The sequence below is a fragment of the Schistocerca americana genome, chromosome 8 (genome assembly GCF_021461395.2).
Source record: "Schistocerca americana isolate TAMUIC-IGC-003095 chromosome 8, iqSchAmer2.1, whole genome shotgun sequence".
Lineage (NCBI taxonomy): Eukaryota > Metazoa > Arthropoda > Insecta > Orthoptera > Acrididae > Schistocerca > Schistocerca americana.
Window position 1 is genome coordinate 192,872,211 of NC_060126.1, and position 21,275 is coordinate 192,893,485.

Below are 21,275 nucleotides of genomic sequence, written 5' to 3' on the forward strand. Positions count from 1 at the left end.
ACTGACCTAGTTCCTTCTTTAGAGTTTCATTCTGAGCATTAGAAGCTTCATTTAGTTCCTTTCTTAAAGCCACTGAATATGCACTCTGTGCATCCAGTTTAGCATTTTGAGCTTTGATTAGGTTTACTAGCTCAGACCAGTCTGGCATTTCTCTACTGCCTCTCATAGCCACAGCTGGTTCTCAAGGTTTTTCCTTTTTTTTTTTCCCCGATTTGTTCTAAGTTATCCATATTCTTACTAACTTTAGACATGGTAATCATTTAAAAAAAAAACACTTCTGAGTATAATAACTACCGTAATAATGCACATTCAAGGGCTAAAACCACATTGTACTTATACAATACAGTTGTGTTTTACGCTCACCTGGCGTAAAATTTGGGCTGCGTCAATGAGGGGACATGTAATGAACACCGGTGAACAGCAACTGGTGCTGTGGTGTCGGTTGATGGTTTCCACCTTTGGTGAGCGAATGTGGAAGTAGGTCAGCACCGGTGAAGAGCAACTGGTGCCGGTGGCGTCGGATGTTGGTTTCTGCGTCTGTGCGCCCACAATGTGCGAGAGCTGTACACTCCCCACACCAGATCATCTCAGTCGAATTCTTCTTGACGTATCTCTTCTTAGTCTAATACGTCGAGATGATCTCTCCGTTCTTTCGACATTATTACTTTCTTACGTCTTCCCTTTTTTTTTTGCATTTACTAATTTTCACAATTTGAATTTCTAGGCAGAATCCAATTCCATGGACTGGTTCTTTTGTTTTGTTATGCTCGGTTGCTATGGCAACACATATCATCTTCTTATCTTGTTTTTGTCTCAAAATTCCTGATTTCTTCTGTCCTTTCACACAGGTCATCACGTTCTAATGCTTTAGATGACTAAGAGTGAGTGAAGTATATGTGCAAACTTCCCACATCTCTTATACGAATTGACTTACTTGGTGTACACAGCCGATCTTCTTCCCTTGATAGCCGGCTTTTGGAATCCCTATAAACTACTTCTCCGAAGAATGATGCTAGGAACCTTAAGGACTCTCACTCTCTCTCTCTCTCTCTCTCTCTCTCTCTCTCTACTTGCAAAATAATTAGGTACTCGAAGAATACTTTTCAACAACTATCAGTATATTTGAGCTTCATAAAGAACAAAATTCATGCTTCGCATATAAACATTTGACTTCTTGTACGTCACTCGTATCATCTCACATTAGAAAGAGATTTAAGTACATTTTAGAAAAGAGTTGGCTTAACAACCATAACTCTATTACAAACAAATCACAAAAAAAGTCTTGCCTCCAGCAAGTCCAATATAAGAGGTTTTTTCCAGAATTCCGAATCTCAAATGCTCGTGTTATTTATAACAATGGTCACTGATACGATTAACACACAATAACCTAGAAGTTCCATAGTTCTTCCTCACTCTTTCCCTATGACTTCCATGGATCGACCGACAAGTACTTGTCGGTGCTGTTCAACAGCCGCGTCTACAGTCTTCTCACGACAAACTTCAAACCTTCACACACAAACATGCAACGCGCAGTACGTAGGATTCTATCATCCCACTCTCACATCTAAAATATCGTGTGTTCGAGACGGTAGAAGGCTGAGTGGTTCTAGAATTTACGCCAATATTCTAGAAACACTACAACCCATAGACCAACATGGTTCAAATGTTAATCACGTTTGCAGAACATACTAATGTACAAGTCCTGTGACTATGAATGTCCTACCTCTAGTCATTCCAGGTGTTCTGTTTTTTTCTGAACAGAGTGTAATACATGGATACTGGAATTTCAGTAAACAATCTCTTACATATACAATAATTTCATACAAGAGAGTCTGCTATCCATATAGAGTAGCCACACTTGGATTAAATATTTGTGTGTGTGCATTTTAAGAGTGATGGCATATGTACTGGGGAAAATTGCTAGAGCACGTGACAGTTTACATAGGCAATATACTGCTGGCAAATCCCGAATGGGAAGAACACCTTAGTCTACTAGAAGCTACAGAAAAGGGAAGCAGGGAGTTAAAGTTAGGAAAGACTGAATGCATAAGAGATATATTTCTTGGGCCATGAAATGAAATTATCAGGGAAGGTATATAACCAGATCCTTCAAAGTTGGAATTTTTTGAGACGTTCAAGATGCCTGCAAACAAAAAGCAGCTCACATCTACATTTGGATTATTCGTGTTATACAGGTGTGTGTGTGTGTGTGTGTGTGTGTGTGTGTGTAATTATTGAAAAAGGATGCGCTACGGGGTTTGAAATAAACAATGCCAAACCGCTTCAGACGAACTGAAAAATTGTTTAATAAATAGTCTGATATTGCTTCATCATTATTTTGGAATGCCATTTTGTATGTCAGTTGATGCAAATGGGTATGAACTAGCAGTGGAGGTCTTACAGATGGAAACAGAACTAGATAAAGAAGAACACAAAATGATCACATTTGCAGCGCTTCCCTGCAACATGTAGACAATACTTTTGGTATTCCTGGATTAGGGGCTTAACCTATAGCATTTGGTAAGCAGAAGTTTGAACACTACTTATAAGGTCACAAAATGATAATACATAGTGACCACAAGGCTCTTACATTCTTAAAGTGTTGCAAGTAGAGACATACAAAACTAACAAAGTGGGCCATGTACGTTCAGCAGTTTGACCTTGAAATTAGACATATACAAGGCAAGGGCAATCTGGCAGGTGGTGGATTCTCGAGAACTGCTGGAATGTGGAAAAAATCAGAAATTCCTTTGACAGAGAAGGAACACGTGTTTGCTATGCATGAGGTCAAGGATGAAAGTCCATAAAGAAAATCTTTAAGAACATAAGGACAGAATACATTAAGTTGCAGGCAGGCACAATAAAATGTCACTTACATGAAAACTTTCAGCTACAGCCTTCATTAGAAAAAGAAAGAAAAACACACACCATTCATTCACACAAGCAAGCACACCTCACGCACAAATGATCACTAACCCCAGCAGCTCAGACCAAAATGCAACTTTCAAGTGGAATAGAACCAGCAATCTGTAGGAGGCGAGAAGGACAAGGGATAGCAGCGTACGGGTGGGCTATCCCTTCCCCTGCTCTTCCCCCTCCATTCCACATGACAGCTGCATTCTGGAACAAGCTGCCAGAATTGGCAGATGTATGTATGTGTGTGTGTGTGTGGGGGGGGGGGGGGGGTTTATGTTTGGTTGTGTGAATAAATGGGGTGTGTTTTGCTTCCTTTCTTTGATGAACGCTGTGGCCGAAAGCTTATCTGCAAGTGTCTTAATTGTGGTCTTCACCTTAACATGTCACCTTTACAGTAAGTAGCAATCCATCTTTTCCTAAACAATTGATGTTGCAACAAGAAGTTTCCATTGTTTGATTAAGGAGAGAACAGAATAATGATGATCAGATGAAACTAGGGAAGAGTTACTCTGGGGATCCCAGTGACACTGAGGTAGCCCATTTGCATGGCCGACATGATGGAATTTTATTCTGGAGATGAAAACTAGATTCAATAGAATGGAAGCTATGTTTCCCATTTCAGCATGTCGATTTTCTGAGCTATTATGTACATTTACAATATGGGCATTATGAAACTAAGAAATGCTTCACCAAACTAAGTAAAAAGGTGATTTTTGTTGCAGAGTAGCAAAGAGGCTGGCATTCTGTGTTACGTCAGAAGGTGTATGCAATAAATAACAAAGTACACTGTAAAAACAAGTGAGCCCTTAGAATTAAACAGGTTTGATTGGCCCCTGGCCCACCTTTAGAGGAGGGCAAAATCATATTTTGTGTTTATTGATGGTATTAATGAACATGTCAAACTTTATTCAATAAAAAGAGCTAATTCCAGAATATGGCAGACAAGCTGAAAAAGGACTATTCCACACAAAGTGCCAAGTCTAGAAGTCTCTTACTGGATACTGCTAGGCAACTTGTACCAGATAAATTGAAAACTTGTTTAGAAAAAGCAGGGATTCAGCATGTAAGAATCCTGCCATATTTCTCTCAAGGAAGTACGAGAAAGAGGATTCTGTGCGAGTTATATTTATTATGTTGAACCTATTGTGCAAGACAGCATTCAACATGGGCAGATATCAGAAACTTTGAAGAAATCATCAACAACTCTTAACACGATGTAAAAGGATTTCTCCTTGTGAACTAATATTTAGTCAGAAACAGTATAATATCATTTCAAGCATGGTTGATTTTCCAGTTCTAACTAAGATCTCCCTACATGAAAGAAAATACAGGCAAGAAGAAACATGTGTGAAAGAGCACAGGACAGAGAAAGATGCCATGCTGCAAAATCTGTCCACACCCAGTTTTAGTATCGTTAGTTGAGACCAAAGAGAAATCCAACAAAACTGCAGCAGAAACTAAGAAATTTATGCTTGTATACCAAGGAGCATTTAGAATAATAGGTAATCCGCAAGCAACATGCAGATGCTTATCGACTCGAGTATCCAAAGAACAAGAAATAGTTGGTCCTTTGTAACACTGTGTATCTGAAGAAATTTGTAGACAGCAGCATTTAGAATCTGTAGTGAATCTGCCACTCTTTAGTGGATACAAAGTTCAGCATACTGCATAGTCCCAGCTGAGTGAAAACTAATTTACACTTTCTTGTTTCATTCCTTCCTCTCTTATACCTGCAGTGAGTAAGAAAAATATGCTTTCATGTATGTATCCAAGGTATTACTGGGTAAGAATCTTCATTGTATAGGAATAATTTACTGATTTTGAGGTTCATGATGGGTGACATAGCAAACACGAGAGAAGAGTATGGATTAATGGATTTAAGATTATTGTTAAAATTCTGTAAATTCAGGCTAAGAATAGAAAAGATAATAGTAAACATGGATTGTAAAATCTGAAAATAAAGATTATCAGAAAGTACATAAATAACTTGCACACAAAATTGTGAAAGCTGAAATTTTCATAAATCTATGGGAATCAAGTCAAGTCAAATTTAATTTGTCATGAAAGTTTCATATCAGTGCACGGTCTGCTGTATGAGTGAAAATTTCATTCCCCAGGCTGTGACTAAGCCATGTCTCCGCATTTATCCTTTCTTCCAGGAGTGCTAGCTCTGCAAGGTCTGCCGGAGAGCTTCTGTGAAGTTGGGAAGATAGGAGGCAAGGTACCGGCAAAATTGGAGATGTGAGGACAGATCGTGAGTCGTGCTTGGGTAGTTCAGTTGGTAGAGCACTTGCCCATGAAAGGCAAAGGCCCCAAGTTTGAGTCTCGGTCCAGCACATTATTTTAATATGTTAGGAAGTTTCAAATCTGTATAAGTTGTATTTTAAATTGTGTATAGTTTAAAGGGAGTAATGAGCTTGTGCTATATAGACACAAGCAAAAGCATTTTGGTTATTACAGTAGACTCAACTATCTGGCCTACGTAATATCCCAATAACATTTCTCCATGATAAAATGAGGATTTTATTGTGTGTACAGTACTTTTCCACAGCTTTAGCACATGGGCACCAGCTACAATGTTGTGTAGCCTTTTAAAGCATTTTATGTATCACTTATGCTTCTAGCCCATCTGGATTCACAATCAGAAAGTACATTGTTACGACTCAACAAATTGCCAGTACCACTCTTCAACAAATGATACTTACAACCCATCTTCCAGTGTTCACAAACAACAATGAACACAGGTAGAGAGCAGTTATGCTGGCAATCCTGATCTTTGTTTCTTCAGTAGAATATCATATGTCCGAAGTGAATGGATTATTAATTAGTTTTGCACAGTCCTTTTTGTTTCAATTAAGAATCCAAAATGGGTGAGGAAAAAAAAAAGCTTGCAGTGCTACGGACCAGAAACTGTGTGCAGTAATATGACTGGATTCTGGGCTAGCAGCCAAAACTACTGCTGTGAAGTTAGGAGTAGGAAACTGAGAAGGGCATTTCTGACAAACGGTTACACAACTGCACTGAGAATGGTTTAAATTACAAGATGCTCCCTATGAAAACGCTTGCTTCAACAAAGGAAGCTGTAGCACCCAGATGTTACAAAAGAAATGAATGAGCTACCACATTCTCTTGTAGTAATCCAACTGTCAAACACAAGCTTAAACTTACATTAATACAGAAATCATGAAAACCTAGAGCTTTAAAATGCCTGAAAAATCAGGAATCACAGCTCTTACATAATACTCATCATCAAAATAAAGCACTGATGAATTCAGAAATCTTTAAAACCTGATCCCAAAATGAATTCGTACCAGATGTAGAGAAATATTTGAAAAACAACAGTTTGCCAGGGAAAGTTCTGCTGTTTCTTGATAATGCATCCACATCCTGCCAATGTGAATTCACAGTGGAGATATCAAACCATTTTTACCACCAAATTTGACTGCTCTTTCTCAAATGATGGACCAGAATATTCCTGAACTGATGAATTAGTAGTATTGCTACCATCACCTCAGTTTATTGACACCAGCAACTGCAACTACTACTACTACTACTACTACTACTACTACTACCACCAATAATAATAATAATAATAATAATAATAATTATTATTATTATTATTATGTGGTGGTTCGCCGAAGTGTGGGATGAGATTTCGAGCATATCACTTGTAAGGCACTGAAAGATTCTTTTAGATAATGAAGGTGGGAATTTTAACTTTGAATCCATGTGTGAAACTGAAGTCAAAGATGAGAACGATGCTATCATTTAGTTGCTCAAAAATATACAAGGCCATGAGGATGTCAATGCAGAGGACGTTACAGAATGGATGGCAAATGGTGAAGTTGATAAACAAACTGACAACAATATTGTGGAAATGGTAAGGCATGGGGTGTGTAATGCAAGAGGGGGAGGCAAACTTAGATGACAGGAGAAATCTCATCCCACATTTGGAAGAACTGAAAACAAATGAAGCAGCACTACAGTACACCAGGGAGTACGAGGAAACAACACCAATCCCCTGTTATCATCTGTGGAGGGATACTGTAGCATGGAAGAGGGTGAAAGGAGGGAAACAGTCATCTATGAAAGACTGTCATTTTTTTGCTAGGCATGGCTTTTTGCACGTGTTGTTATATGTCCAAAATTTCCAATGCAGATCATTTTATATTTCCTGTAAGAGTTTTTGAAGAATGCAATTTTTGAACTTATAACTGGCATGTATCATGTGAGAAGTCATAAAAAGTTAATATAACTGGGTTTTGGTAAAAAAGGGTGTTTTGAATGATATGAATAGAGTCAGAAGAGAGAATTTATAGGACCCTGGTCTATTCCACTTGACCTGCCACATTAAGTCAGATAGTTGAGCATCTACTGTATCTGAAAGAGATTTGAGGAAGTGGTGAGATGCTCATGCCAGAATTTTGTGTAAAGAGGTCAGTAGGCCAACATAAGCAAAATGAAAACAGGTCATGGAATGACGTATTCAATGGAGAAATGAGATGTAATGAGGTCAGTAGGCTGGCATAATCCGTTGAGAAATGTAAATGGAGAGGTGATTTGCATTTATTTACCTCATGTCACAAGAAACGATTTTAGAAGGTCTTTTGGGACAAAACTGCTTAGCTCATTGGTCCCTAAGCTTACGCACTCCTTACTCTAAGTTAAACAAAGGACAACACACGCACACCCATGCTCAAGGGAGGACTAAAACCTCCGATGGGGAGAGCTGCGTGGACCGTGACAAGATGCCTCAGACCACGCAGCAAACTACTTTAAAACCATGTATAGTTGCTGTAAGGCAATTGGTCAATTAAGATGTAGGAATTGACAAACATGGACAAGAATATGTACAGATAAAATGGTTTAAGGAATGCAGTTTATTGAGAAAGGAAAATGTAATAGATAAGGCTTATGGTAAATTTAACTAAAATGCAAAGTAATTGCTGTCAGAGGAATAACTATCATATTAAACTAACCATACCAGAGAAGGAAAGTTGCTACTCACCATATAGTGGAGATGCTGAGTCGTGATAGGCACAACAAAAAGATTCACACAATTATAGCTTTCGACCATTAAGGCCCTTGGCAGCAGTGTACACACACACACACACACACACACACACACACACACACACACACACACACACACACACGTCTGCAGTCTCAGAGAGCTGAAACCACACTGCAAGGAGCAGCGCCAGTGCATGATGGGAGTAGCAACAGGGTGGGGGTAAGGAGGAGGCTGAGGTGGGGAGGGGGAGGGATAGTATTGTGGGAGTGGTGGACAGTGAAATGTTGCAGTTTAGACAGAGGGCAGGAGAGAAGGTGCGGAGGGAAAAGGGGGTAAGTAGCGGAAAGGAGAGAAATAAGAAGAAACTAAAAGACTGGGTGTGGCGTTAAAAAGGCGGCTTTGAAGTGCTGGCATGGGAACATGAAGGGGTCTGGACGGGTGAGGACAGTGACTAACGAAGGTTGAGGCCAGGAGGGTTATGGGAACGTAGGATGTATTGCAGGGAAGTTATCACCTGTGCAATTCAGAAAAGCTGGTGTTGGTGGGAAGGATCCATATGTCACAGGCTGTGAAGCAAAGATGAGGGATATCATGTTTGGTAGTGTGTTCAGCAACAGAGTGGCCCATTTGTTTCTTGGCCACAGTTTGTTGGTGTCCATTCATGCGGACAGACAGCTTGCTGGTTGTCATGCCTACCAAGAAAGCAGCACAGTGGTTGCAGCTTAGCTTCTAAATCACGTGACTAGTTTCACAGGTAGCCCTGCCTTTGATGGGATAGGTGATGTTAGTGACCGGACTGGAGTAGGTGGTGGTAGGAGGATGTATGGGACATGTCTTGCATCTAGGTCTATTACAGGGGTATGAGCCATGAGGTACGGGATTGGGAGCAGGGGTTGTGTAACGATGGACGAGTATATTGTGTAGGTTTAGTGGACAGCGGAATACCATGGCAGGAGGGGTGGGAAGGATAGTGGGCAGGACGTTTCTCATTTCAGGGGACGGTGAGAGGTAATCGAAACCCTGGCGGAGAATGTAATTCAGTTGCTCCAGTCCCAGATGGTACTGAGTTATGAGGGGAATGCCTCTCTGTGGCTGTAGTGTGTAGGGACTTTGGGAGGTGGTGGGAGACTGGAAAGATAAGGCACGGGAGACTTGTTGCTGTACAAGGACAGGTGGATAATTACTGTCAGTGAAGGCTTCAGTGAGACCCACAGCATATCTTATCTTTCCAGTCTCCCACAACCTCCCAAAGTCCCACACTCCAGCCACAGAGAGGCATTCCCCTCGTAACTCAGTACTATCCGGGACTGGAGCAACTGAATTACATTCTCCGCCATGGTTTCGATTATCTTTCGTCGTGTCCTTTAATGAGGAATGTCCTGCCCACTATCCTTCCCACCCCTCCTACATACACAATATATTTGTCCATCCTTACACAACCCCTGCCCCCAATCCCTTACCTCATGGCTCATACTCCTGTAATAGACCTAGATCCAAGACCTGTCCCATACATCCTCCTACCACCACCTACTCCAGTCCGGTCACTAACATCACCTATCCCATCAAAGGAAGGGCTATCTGTGAAACTTGTCATGTGATTTACAAGCTAAGCTGCAACCACTGTGCTGCATTCTATGTAGGCATGACAACCAACAAGCTGTCTGTCCACATGAACGGCCACAGACAAACTGGCCAAAAAACAAGTGGACCACCCTGTTCCTGAAGACGCTGCTGAAGATGATATCCCTCATCTCAATGACTGCTTCACAGCCTGTGCCATATGGATCCTTCCTACCAACACCAGCTTTTCTGAACTGCGCTGGTGGGAACTTTCCCTGCAATACATCCTACGTTCCCATAACCCTCCTGGCCTCAACCTTCGTTAGTCACTGTCCTCACCCATTCAGCCCCCTCCCTGTTCCCATTCCAGCACTACACAGCCGTCATTTCACCGCCACACCCAGTCTTTTAATTTCTCTTTTTTCCGCTACTTACCCCCTCCCCCCTCCGCACCTTCTCTCCTGCCCTCTGACTAAACTGCAACACTTGACTGTCCGCCACTCCCACCATACTATCCCTCCCGACCCTAGCCTCCTCCTTACCCCGACCCTGTAGCCACGCCCATCATGCACTTGTGCTGCTGCTCACAGTGTGGTTTCAGCTCTCTGAGACTCCAGACATGTGCAAGTTGCATTTTTGTGTGTGTGTGTGTAGGTGTGTGTGTGTGTGTGTGTGTGTGTGTGTGTGTGTGTGTGTGTGTGTGTGTGTGTGTGTGTGTGTATCTTTTTGTTGTGCCTATCACAACTCAGCATCTCCGCTATGTGGTGAGTAGCAACTTTCCTTCTGTGGTATTGTTACATTGCATTCTGGATTTTCCATTTTTTGATATTAAACTACCCCATATTTTAATTAAGCCACCCTAAGGTACAAACTCATTGAAGTTGCACAACTTAATGAGGCAAAGAAATCACTACAGCAATAATATTATGTTAGTGCATAAGTTTGTAGAGCTTCTGTACTGTGTGCTGGTATTCTGGTTGCTATGAGTTTATTTACTGAATGTCATTTTTATTTTTAGTTCAATGTTGCTATTTGAGTATACATACTGTCATTTTGTCATTTGGAGTAGTGAGTGCAGTTGTGGATGTTAGAAAATGGAGTGCCAAGAGGAAAAATCTGAACATTTGTGACATATTCTTCTGTTTGAGTTCAATAGAAGGGTGACAGCAGTGGAGGCAACCAGAAACATTTGGGCTATGTATGGATATAATGCCATTAGACAGAGCGTCGCAAGGAAATGGTTTTCTCATTTTAAGGAGGATGCTTTTGACATTAGTGACATCCCAAATTCAGGATGACCTTCAGGGTTTGATGAAGACCATATAAATGCAACAATCCACAACAGTTGTGCTCATGAACTGGCAAATGTGATGAACTGTGATCATTCCACCATTGTGCAACATTTGTATGCAATAGGAAAGGTTTAGAAATCAGGTGATGGGTACCACATGCTCTAAGTCTTAATCACAAAAATTAGGGGATGGCCATATGTTCAGCTCTGTTTTCTCGTCATCAATTGGCTCACGAACAACATTGACCATTACTATCTTCTATTGTTACTGGTGACAAAAAAATGATGTCTATACACTAACAAGGGACAAACAGTAAAGGCTGAGGACACAGCAGCAACTCCCCACATAAAGATCTGCACATATCCACAAAAGATAATGTTATGCATATGGTGGAATGGTGGTGATGAATTCTGCTAGACTGGCAAAAAATACTTTACGGAAGTTGGGTTGAGAGGTCATTTCACACCCACTTTATTCACCTGATACTGTGCCAGTCTCTGTCAAACAACCTTCAACGAACTTCCTTTCTAGATGAAAATGTCCTCCGAACATAGCTCAACATTTTCTTTGTCTCAAAACCATGTGATTTCTACAGTCGTGCAATCAAAAAGTTATCCCAGCATTGACAGACTGTTGTAAACGGTGGAGGAAAATATATCATTGATGACTAAAGTCTCTGTTATGTGAATCTGTTGCGTTTATTAAAATTATGGAAAAATGCTACAAACTTTTGCACCAACCCAATGATATAATATAAACTAGCCGATACATGCAAAGTAAAATATTGATCTGGACGTAATATTTTGTAAACAGCACAGTTCATGAATGAGTCCTTGCAATAAATAAGAAATCTAAGATGACGATAACATCACTGCCTAATTTGAGACTGATGCTCTGTAAATAATCGACATGAGAAAAGATAAATTATTTTAAATAGAAACATACTTTCAGTTGTCATCTATTATAGTCACGTAAAGTAAGGAGAAAAAAGTAATTAGATTTTAAAATTTACTTTGTCCTCCCTTAGTATATAAAGAGAACAGAAGCTGAAGTTATGTTATGTTCTTCTCAAGGACATGGAGAGCTCCAGTATTTGTAGCCTGCGAGCTGTGTGGAGAAAGCAACAAGAAGAACACCAGCCAGTGACTCCTCCCCTATTTTATATCAGTGGCAACAATCGAAGATATTGACCTTCATTTAATCTTATCTGTACCTTCTGCCTGTGTAAGCTCCACAGTTCGGATGTAAGTTAAGTTCTCCCTGTTTGCTGGTAAATAATCATGTCATTTATTGTATATAGTCACGCTAATTAATCAACTTTCTTATCTCCTTGTCATGAAAGTAGTTTTCATTGTGTTCTATTAACTTTCAGAGGTCAAATGTGAGGAGTTGGGGGCAGATTGTTAGATGACGACATGACCGAACACTATTTATGTTCTCTCATTAACTCTTCAGTAAACAAAGATATGTCCTCTGACACCACTTTGCTGGTCATTTCCATTACCTTGCATACTCCTGCATAAGAAATGTTCTCAATTGATTGGTCATCATCACTGAACAACATTGTCAACCAGCACACTCATTGGCTTGATACACCTCCACACTCCATTATACTGACGAGGCCAATCTAAGGTAACTAAATATCTGAACAGATATTTGCATCTGTTGGTGCTCCTAAAAAGACAAATTTATGCCGTTGTCTTTGGGACATGCATTCTTGTCACGCTTATTGAACTACACTAAGTTACATATTCTTCGCAATGTTTTGTAATGTAGCTTACTGAGACACTTTTCCTTGAAATATCTCAGTATATGAGAAAGACAAGTTTCAACTGATTCATTAAACAACAGTAGATCTTATTTACTTTTATAGTTCCTGACTCCTCTGAATTACACTTAGAGTGTTGGAACATATCATTTCAGTTTTGAGCACTGATTTGTGGACTGGGGATCAGGGACAGCAAGTTTTCCATCGCTTTCTGGCTGCCTACACAAATAAATTTCAGGCTCTTGTAAAAATCATACAAACTTTCAACAAAAAAACCAAACAACAAGTCTCTTTAATTTTACACATGTTGTATCAGAATACTTAGCCAATCACAGTTTGGATTTCAAAAGGGCCACTCTACTGAGTCAACTATTTATACATTTACAGAGCACATATTAAAAGCTTCGAACAATAAAATATCAATATTTGGGATCTTCTGTGACTTATCAAAAGAATTTGATCATTACTGCTCTTGCTTTATATTAATTATCTGCCATTTTAGTCGAGTCAGGAGGCAGAATTTGCCGGTTATAGAACTGGTGCTGTGAAACCAAGCAAAGAATCATCTATAGAGAAAACAGTGAAAGATTTTTTTGTGAAAGTGAGCCCTGTTCTACAGAAAATGGGCAAGCAGGGAAGACTGAGATCACTGGCAGTACACCCGATTCTGTGAGATGACACAGAAGTACATCTCTTAACAACTCACGTTATAATACAGAAGAATTTTTTAGTACAAATACTTAGTCAACTTGTCACAGAAAGGTACAATGAAAAAGAACACTAGAAGTACTTCAGATTTCAGACAAAGTCATTCTTCAGAAGTAGAAAATTCTCACGCGTCTACACAACAGCTTGCACACAGGGCCACAGTACCCAGGCACTAAAGCTCGACTGCATCTGATGCGAACAACAGTCTAGCCGGGGTAAGGAAGAAAGGAAGAGGTGTAGGGAGTGATTGGGGGGGGGGGGGGGGGCGGGGTGGAGACAGAGGGATATTGGTGGCCAAAGATGACATGCTGGGTTTTGGAGGATGCAGGGACATGAGGACAAATAGGACTGGGCTTGTTGAAGACCTTCTCTCTTCCTCCCTGTTTGTAACAGTTTTTCTCCACTAACTCTATCAATTAGACTTGATACAAAACAAATATTGACCACCACCTTACTCAGCTCACTCCTTCAATCAACCACGATCCATGCCCACTAACTCAAATCAAATCACCCCATTAACTTTCCAGAATTCACTAACCTTGAACCCTGCCTCACCATCAGTCCCCAGTCCCCAAATCCCTAAATAAGGAAACCCACTTCACGTGCAAAGAAAGAACCACAATCCATCACCTAAAAACTGATCCCGACCTTCTAACCCTACCTGCTAAGAAATGCTCTACGACTGTGGTCGTGAACCACAGGGATCACCAAGTGGAGAGACTCCACTAGCTGCCAAATACGTCCACCTACAAGTCCTGCCCCAGTGACCCTATTCGAGAAAACTTCATCTATCACAGACCCTATTCTCCGAGTCTCTCTCTCCCCCCTCACCCTCACCACTCTTTGAAATTCTTTCATCTACATACTTCCTAAACTTTATAAATCCAACCATCCAGGATAGCCAATTGAGGCAAACTACTACTACTTTGAAGGCACCACATGTGATACAGCAAGGTCATCTGCATGGCACAATCCTATGCTAATCTATTCATTGGTCATCTAAAGGAATCCTTCCTAATCACCCAAAATTTCAAAACCCCCTCACCTGGTTCAGTTTCACTGATGACATCTTCATGACATGGACTGAGGGTGAAGATGCCCTACCCACATTCCTCCAGAATCTCTACATCATCTTCCTAATGCAATTAACTTGGTCCTCCTCAATCCAAGAAGCCACCTTTCTCAAAGTCAATCCCATCTCATGGATGTCTGTCAGTACCTCAGTTCACATCAAACCTACCAACCATCAACACCTTCTTCAATTCAACAGCTGCCACCCACTCTATACCAAGAAGATGAGCCCATACATCCTAGAAACCAAAGTCATCGCATCCACAGCGACTAGCAGTCCCTCAGCAAACATGCAAAGAGTCTTATTGAGTCCTTCACAGATTGAAATTACACTCCCAATCTTGTGTAGAGACAGATCTCCCATGACTTGTCTCACCAGTCACTTAACATCCCCCACATACCCACTGTCTGGCCACAAAGATGCATTTCTCTCCTGACTCATTATCAGCCAGGACTGAAGCAACTGGATCACCACCACCACCAGCAACAATCTCTCGTCATCCCCTGAAATGAGGAATATCCTCACCCCTACCACAGTGGTAGTCTGCAACCCACCCCAGCCTACACAATATCATTGTCTGTCTCTTCTCCGCCCCTGCTACCAACACCTTGCCTCATTGTTCATATCCTTGCAACAGACCCAGATGCACATCCTCTCGCTACCACGTACGCCAGTAATGACACCGGCACCTACTACCCCACCAAAGGCATGGCCACATGTGAAAGCGGCTATGTGATCTACCAACTTAGCTGAAACCTTTGTGTCACATTCTATGTGGTCATGATAACTAACAAGGTATCTGCCTTATGAATGGCCACCGCCAAACCTGTGGACAACAGATAGCCAGACCAGGCCGCTAGAGCATCTTCTTCAGGGGTACGCCCTCTAACCCTGGTTGGTCGGAGTATTTGCAGGCTTCCCCTGCATTGCCTCCATATCATCTCTTCGACGAATTGTTTCTTGGTTTCTTCACTTTTTGTTGATGTCTTCTCTTTGCCGTTTTCAGATTTTGTTGTCTTCTGTGTTGCCCGCGTGTGCGGACAACGGTGTTGGCCCATGGCGGGCCGACTGCACACCTTCCGGCGCGGACGGCGCAGGGAGCGCCTCACTGCGGCTGCTGCTTAGCGGCCGCTTGTGTGGCCGTCAGCATGGCCTCTGCAACACACTGCAGCATGTCGGCAAGGCTTGCCACCTTGTCGATTGCCACAGGACAGTGCAGAGATGGCTGCTGCCAGGATGTCTTCATTCGCTGCAGGTGCAGCGTCTCGCCTTGGCGCAGCAGGCTGACGGGGGGTGGCAGTCGTGTTGCCACTCTTGCCTCCGCCCGTTGTTGTGGCGTCGTCTTTGCGCATTTTCCACATGTGGGGGGAAAAGCCAGACCAGGCTTGCTTCCCTACAACATATCCTTCATTATCATAACCCCTAGCCTCAACCATCACTAGTCCCTGGCTACCTGTCTATTCCATTCCCTGCTTTTGTACTACACATGCCTTCTATCTTGCCAACGCTCCTACATAGTCCTTTCCTCTTCTCAACTTTTCTCTTCTCCCCTTTCAGCATAGCTTCCTGCAGCATAGCTTCCCCTGATGCTGCACTTAGCAGCCCTATCCTGTCCTCACCATGATCCTGCATGCTCCTATACACAGCACTAGCAACTCAACCCCTGCCCTGTTGTCGTCCCCTCCGTCCCCACAAATGCCTCTTCATTGCCCCCACTACCTACTAACCTAGCTATATTGCTGTTCACATCAGACACAGGTGCACCCTATCACCTGGGGCTACGGTTGTGTGTGTGTGTGTGTGTGTGTGTGTGTGAGAGAGAGGAGAGGAGAGAGAGAGAGAGAGAGATGAGGAGAGAGAGAGAGAGAGATGAGAGAGAGAGAGAGAGAGATGAGAGAGAGAGAGAGAGAGATGAGAGAGAGAGAGAGAGAGATAGAGAGAGAGAGAGAGAGAGAGAGAGAGAGAGAGAGGGGGGGGGAGATGAGAGAGAGAGAGAGAGAGAGAGAGAGAGAGAGAGAGAGGAGAGAGAGAGAGAGAGAGAGAGAGAGAGGAGAGAGGAGAGGGGGGGAGATGAGAGAGAGAGAGAGAGAGAGAGAGAGAGAGAGAGAGGGGGGGAATGGGTCAGAGGGGGGGGAGATGGGTCAGAGGGGGGGGAGATGGGTCAGAGGGGGGGAGATGGGTCAGAGGGGGGGAGATGGGTCAGAGGGGGGGAGATGGGTCAGAGGGGGGGAGATGGGTCAGAGGGGGGGAGATGGGTCAGAGGGGGGGAGATGGGTCAGAGGGGGGGAGATGGGTCAGAGGGGGGGAGGATGGGTCAGAGGGGGGGGGGAGATGGGTCAGAGGGGGGGGGGAGAATGGGTCAGAGGGGGGGGGGAGATGGGTCAGAGGGGGGGGGGGAGATGGGTCAGAGGGGGGGGGGGGGAGATGGGGTCAGAGGGGGGGGGGGGGGAGATGGGTCAGAGGGGGGGGGGAGATGGGTCAGAGGGGGGGGGGGAGATGGGTCAGAGGGGGGGGGGGGGAGATGGGTCAGAGGGGGGGGGGAGATGGGTCAGAGGGGGGGGGAGATGGGTCAGAGGGGGGGGGAGATGGGTCAGAGGGGGGGGGGAGATGGGTCAGAGGGGGGGGGAGATGGGTCAGAGGGGGGGGGAGATGGGTCAGAGGGGGGAGATGGGTCAGAGGGGGGGAGTTGGGTCAGAGGGGGGGGGAGTGATGGGTCAGAGGGGGGGGGGAGATGGGTCAGAGGGGGGGGGGGAGATGGGTCAGAGGGGGGGGGGGAGATGGGTCAGAGGGAGGGGGAGATGGGTCAGAGGGGGGGGGAGATGGGTCAGAGGGGGGGGAGATGGGTCAGAGGGGGGGGGGAGATGGGTCAGAGGGGGGGGGAGATGGGGTCAGAGGGGGGGGGGGAGATGGGTCAGAGGGGGGGGGGAGATGGGTCAGAGGGGGGGGGAGATGGGTCAGAGGGGGGGGGAGATGGGTCAGAGGGGGGGGGAGATGGTCAGAGGGGGGGAGATGGGTCAGAGGGGGGAGATGGGTCAGTGGGGGGGAGATGGGTCAGAGGGGGGGAGATGGGTCATAGGGGGGGGAGATGGGTCAGAGGGGGGGGGGAGATGGGTCAGAGGGGGGGGGAGGATGGGTCAGAGGGGGGGGGGAGATGGGTCAGAGGGGGGGGGGGGGGAGATGGGTCAGAGGGGGGGGGGAGATGGGTCAGAGGGGGGGGGGGGAGATGGGTCAGAGGGGGGGGAGATGGGTCGAGGGGGGGGGGGAGATGGGTCAGAGGGGGGGGGAGATGGGTCAGAGGGGGGGGGAGATGGGTCAGAGGGGGGGAGATGGGTCAGAGGGGGGAGATGGGTCAGAGGGGGGGAGTTGGGTCAGAGGGGGGGGAGTTGGGTCAGAGGGGGGGGGGGGAGATGGGTCAGAGGGGGGGGGGAGATGGGTCAGAGAGGGGGGGGAGATGGGTCAGAGGGAGGGGGAGATGGGTCAGAGGGGGGGGGGGAGATGGGTCAGAGGGGGGGGGGGGGGAGATGGGTCAGAGGGGGGGGAGATGGGTCAGAGGGGGGGGGGAGATGGGTCAGAGGGGGGGGGAGATGGGTCAGAGGGGGGGGGAGATGGGTCAGAGGGGGGGGGGAGATGGGTCAGAGGGGGGGGAGATGGGTCAGAGGGGGGGGGGGAGATGGGTCAGAGGGGGGGGGGGAGATGGGTCAGAGGGGGGGGGGAGATGGGTCAGAGGGGGGGGAGATGGGTCAGAGGGGGGGGAGATGGGTCAGAGGGGGGGGGGGGGAGATGGGTCAGAGGGGGGGGAGATGGGTCAGAGGGGGGGGGAGATGGGTCAGAGGGGGGGGAGATGGGTCAGAGGGGGGGGAGATGGGTCAGAGGGGGGGGAGATGGGTCAGAGGGGGGGGAGATGGGTCAGAGGGGGGGGGAGATGGGTCAGGGGGGGGGGATGGGTCAGAGGGGGGGGAGATGGGTCAGAGGGGGCGGAGATGGGGTCAGAGGGGGGGGAGGGATGGGTCAGAGGGGGGGGAGATGGGTCAGAGGGGGGGGGAGATGGGTCAGAGGGGGGGGAGATGGGTCAGAGGGGGGGGGAGATGGGTCAGAGGGGGGGGAGATGGGGCAGAGGGGGGGGGGAGATGGGGCAGAGGGGGGGGAGATGGGGCAGAGGGGTGGGGGGGGGAGATGGGGCAGAGGGGAGGGAGATGGGGCAGAGGGGAGGGGAATGGGGCAGAGGGGGGAGATGGGGCAGGAGGGGGGGAGATGGGGGCAGAGGGGGGGAGATGGGGCAGAGGGGGGGAGATGGGGCAGAGGGGGGGAGATGGGGCAGAGGGGGGGAGATGGGGCAGAGGGGGGGAGATGGGGGCAGAGGGGGGGGAGATGGGGCAGAGGGGGGGGAGATGGGGCAGAGGGGGGGGAGATGGGGCAGAGGGGGGGGAGATGGGGCAGAGGGGGGGAGGATGGGGCAGAGGGGGGGAGATGGGGCAGAGGGGGGGAGATGGGGCAGAGGGGGGGGAGATGGGGCAGAGGGGGGGGAGATGGGCAGAGGGGGGGGAGATGGGCAGAGAGGGGGGGAGATGGGGCAGAGAGGGGGAGGGGGGAGAGGGGGGGGGGGATGCGGGCAGAGAGGGGGGGGAGATGGGCAGAGAGGGGGGGGGAGATGGGGCAGAGAGGGGGGGGGAGATGGGGCAGAGAGGGGGGGGAGATGGGCAGAGAGGGGGGGAGATGGGGCAGAGAGGGGGGGAGATGGGGCAGAGAGAGGGGGGGGAGATGGGGCAGAGGAGGGGGGGGAGATGGGGCAGAGAGGGGGGGAGATGGGGCAGAGAGGGAGGGGAGATGGGGCAGAGAGGGGGGGAGATGGGGCAGAGGGGGGAGATGGGGAGAGGGGGGAGATGGGGCAGAGAGGGGGGGTTAGATGGGGCAGAGAGTGGGGGGAGATGGGGCAGAGGAGGGGGGGGAGATGGGGCAGAGAGGGGGGAGATGGGCAGAGGGGGGCTGGCAGAGGGGGGAGATGGGGCAGAGGGGGGAGATGGGGCAGAGGGGGGAGATGGGGCAGAGGGGGGAGATGGGGCAGAGGGGGGAGATGGGGATAGGGGGAGAGGGACAGGGGGGAGAGAGAGGGAGAGGGACAGGGAGAGAGGGACAGGGAGAGAGGGACAGGGACAGGGACAGGGAGAGAGGGAGAGGGACAGGGACAGGGAGAGAGGGAGAGGGACAAGGGACAGGGAGAGAGGGAGAGGGACAGGGACAGGGAGAGAGGGAGAGGGACAGGGACAGGGAGAGAGGGAGAGGGACAGGGACAGGGAGAGAGGGAGAGGGACAGGGAGAGAGGGAGAGGGACAGGGAGAGAGGGAGAGGGACAGGGAGAGGGACAGGGAGAGGTACAGGGAGAGAGGGAGAGGGACAGGGAGAGGTACAGGGAGAGAGGGAGAGGGACAGGGAGAGGTACAGGGAGAGGTACAGGGAGAGAGGGAGAGGGACAGGGAGAGGTACAGGGAGAGGTACAGGGAGAGAGGGAGAGGGACAGGGAGAGGGACAGGGAGAGAGAGGAGGGACAGGAGAGAGGGAGAGAAATAAAAAAATAATCATTGTTGTCACATCTTATCTTTGAGAACTGCTGATTGTAGAACATACTGAAGAAATGAATTGAAAAATTTAAGAGCTGCTTGATGATATGCTCAATTTAATTTTAAAAAGAGTGAAGCTACCAGGAAGCAAGTCTGAACTTTCACTTGATAATGGAAGGCAGAAAAAAGTAAACTACCTTCCAATTTACTGGTATTGTTGAGATATGAAAAGCCTTGCACTGAAATAAGATGTTAGAAATCCTGGAATCAATAAGATAGGAAGGATTATTTGAATGTCTTTGAGATTTCAGAGTGATTATTGCTAGAACTTCTTGTATAAAGAGGCATAAGCTTATCCAGTCATTACTTAGTTGCGAGTCTGATTAGTGTTGGTACATATTTGAGAGATCTGTTGTGATGCTGTCTGCAACTGATGACATTGTTATGAAAACATTATAAGAGACACGAATAGGTTTGAATACACACCAGTAAGCTTTTTTTATTAGTTATCACTCCAAGAAATCTTCCTTATAAGCCTTTGCTTTAGTGGTTACTTCTGTAACTATTTTTAACACAGATAACTTATCTGCACTGTATTTGACACATAAAGTTAAGTAATATTTCTGTATATGTGTGGGTCTACTGAAGACGACCCTTTGATCACAACTAGACTAAACGATAAATCTTTGCAGCAAGCTCTTTGGGGGGTTAACAATAACATTATTCAAGTGTTTAGAAAATGTCAAACATTGCTTCCACACAATACTTTTTCACACACTGACTCCAGCCCCAAAAGGCAGTCTTGTGAGACATAGCAACAGAAAAAGTTGAGACAAATGTCATACAATTAAATATATCGAGAAAGAACTGGCTTACACTTCAAAAGCAAAAAATTGTGTATGTTCTACAATTTCATTTATTTTGTTAACAATATATATTAATACTATAGACTATCAACAATTTGGGCTTTCCAGCTATAATAATGAAGTTTTTCTATCATGAAGTGACAGAAATGAATGGCTGCTGTATGTGTCCCAACACATTTTTCCTGCTATAGAGTCTAATGCAGTTACTTGTTATGAAATGTCAATGGAAGGGAACAATTGTGGTTTTACCATCTTGAAAACTCACTGTGTAATGCAGCCCTCTGTACCAAGAAATTGAATGTACTCATTGAAGGAAGTTTGCTTTGCAGTGGCCCTCTGGGTCATATGGACTCAGCCCGCCTTTGTTCAGAGCCATTCCCATTTTTATGAACAGTATCTTAAAGATATTACCTAACAAAACATGTCACTTTGCTGTTGTTTGAATTGGACACACACTGTCCTTCGAATTGATTAACACTGTTTCAGGTTGCTAAGATCTTCTAAGTTTTGCACTTTCTTAATGA

At 46.1% G+C, this 21,275-nt stretch overlaps 1 protein-coding gene across 1 annotated transcript in view; it reads right to left on the reverse strand.

Annotated features, from left to right (window-relative positions):
* The window catches only part of LOC124544808 (transcription termination factor 2), a 317,601-nt gene that overhangs the window by 76,949 nt on the left and 219,377 nt on the right, over nt 1–21,275 (reverse strand). The window lies entirely within an intron of this gene.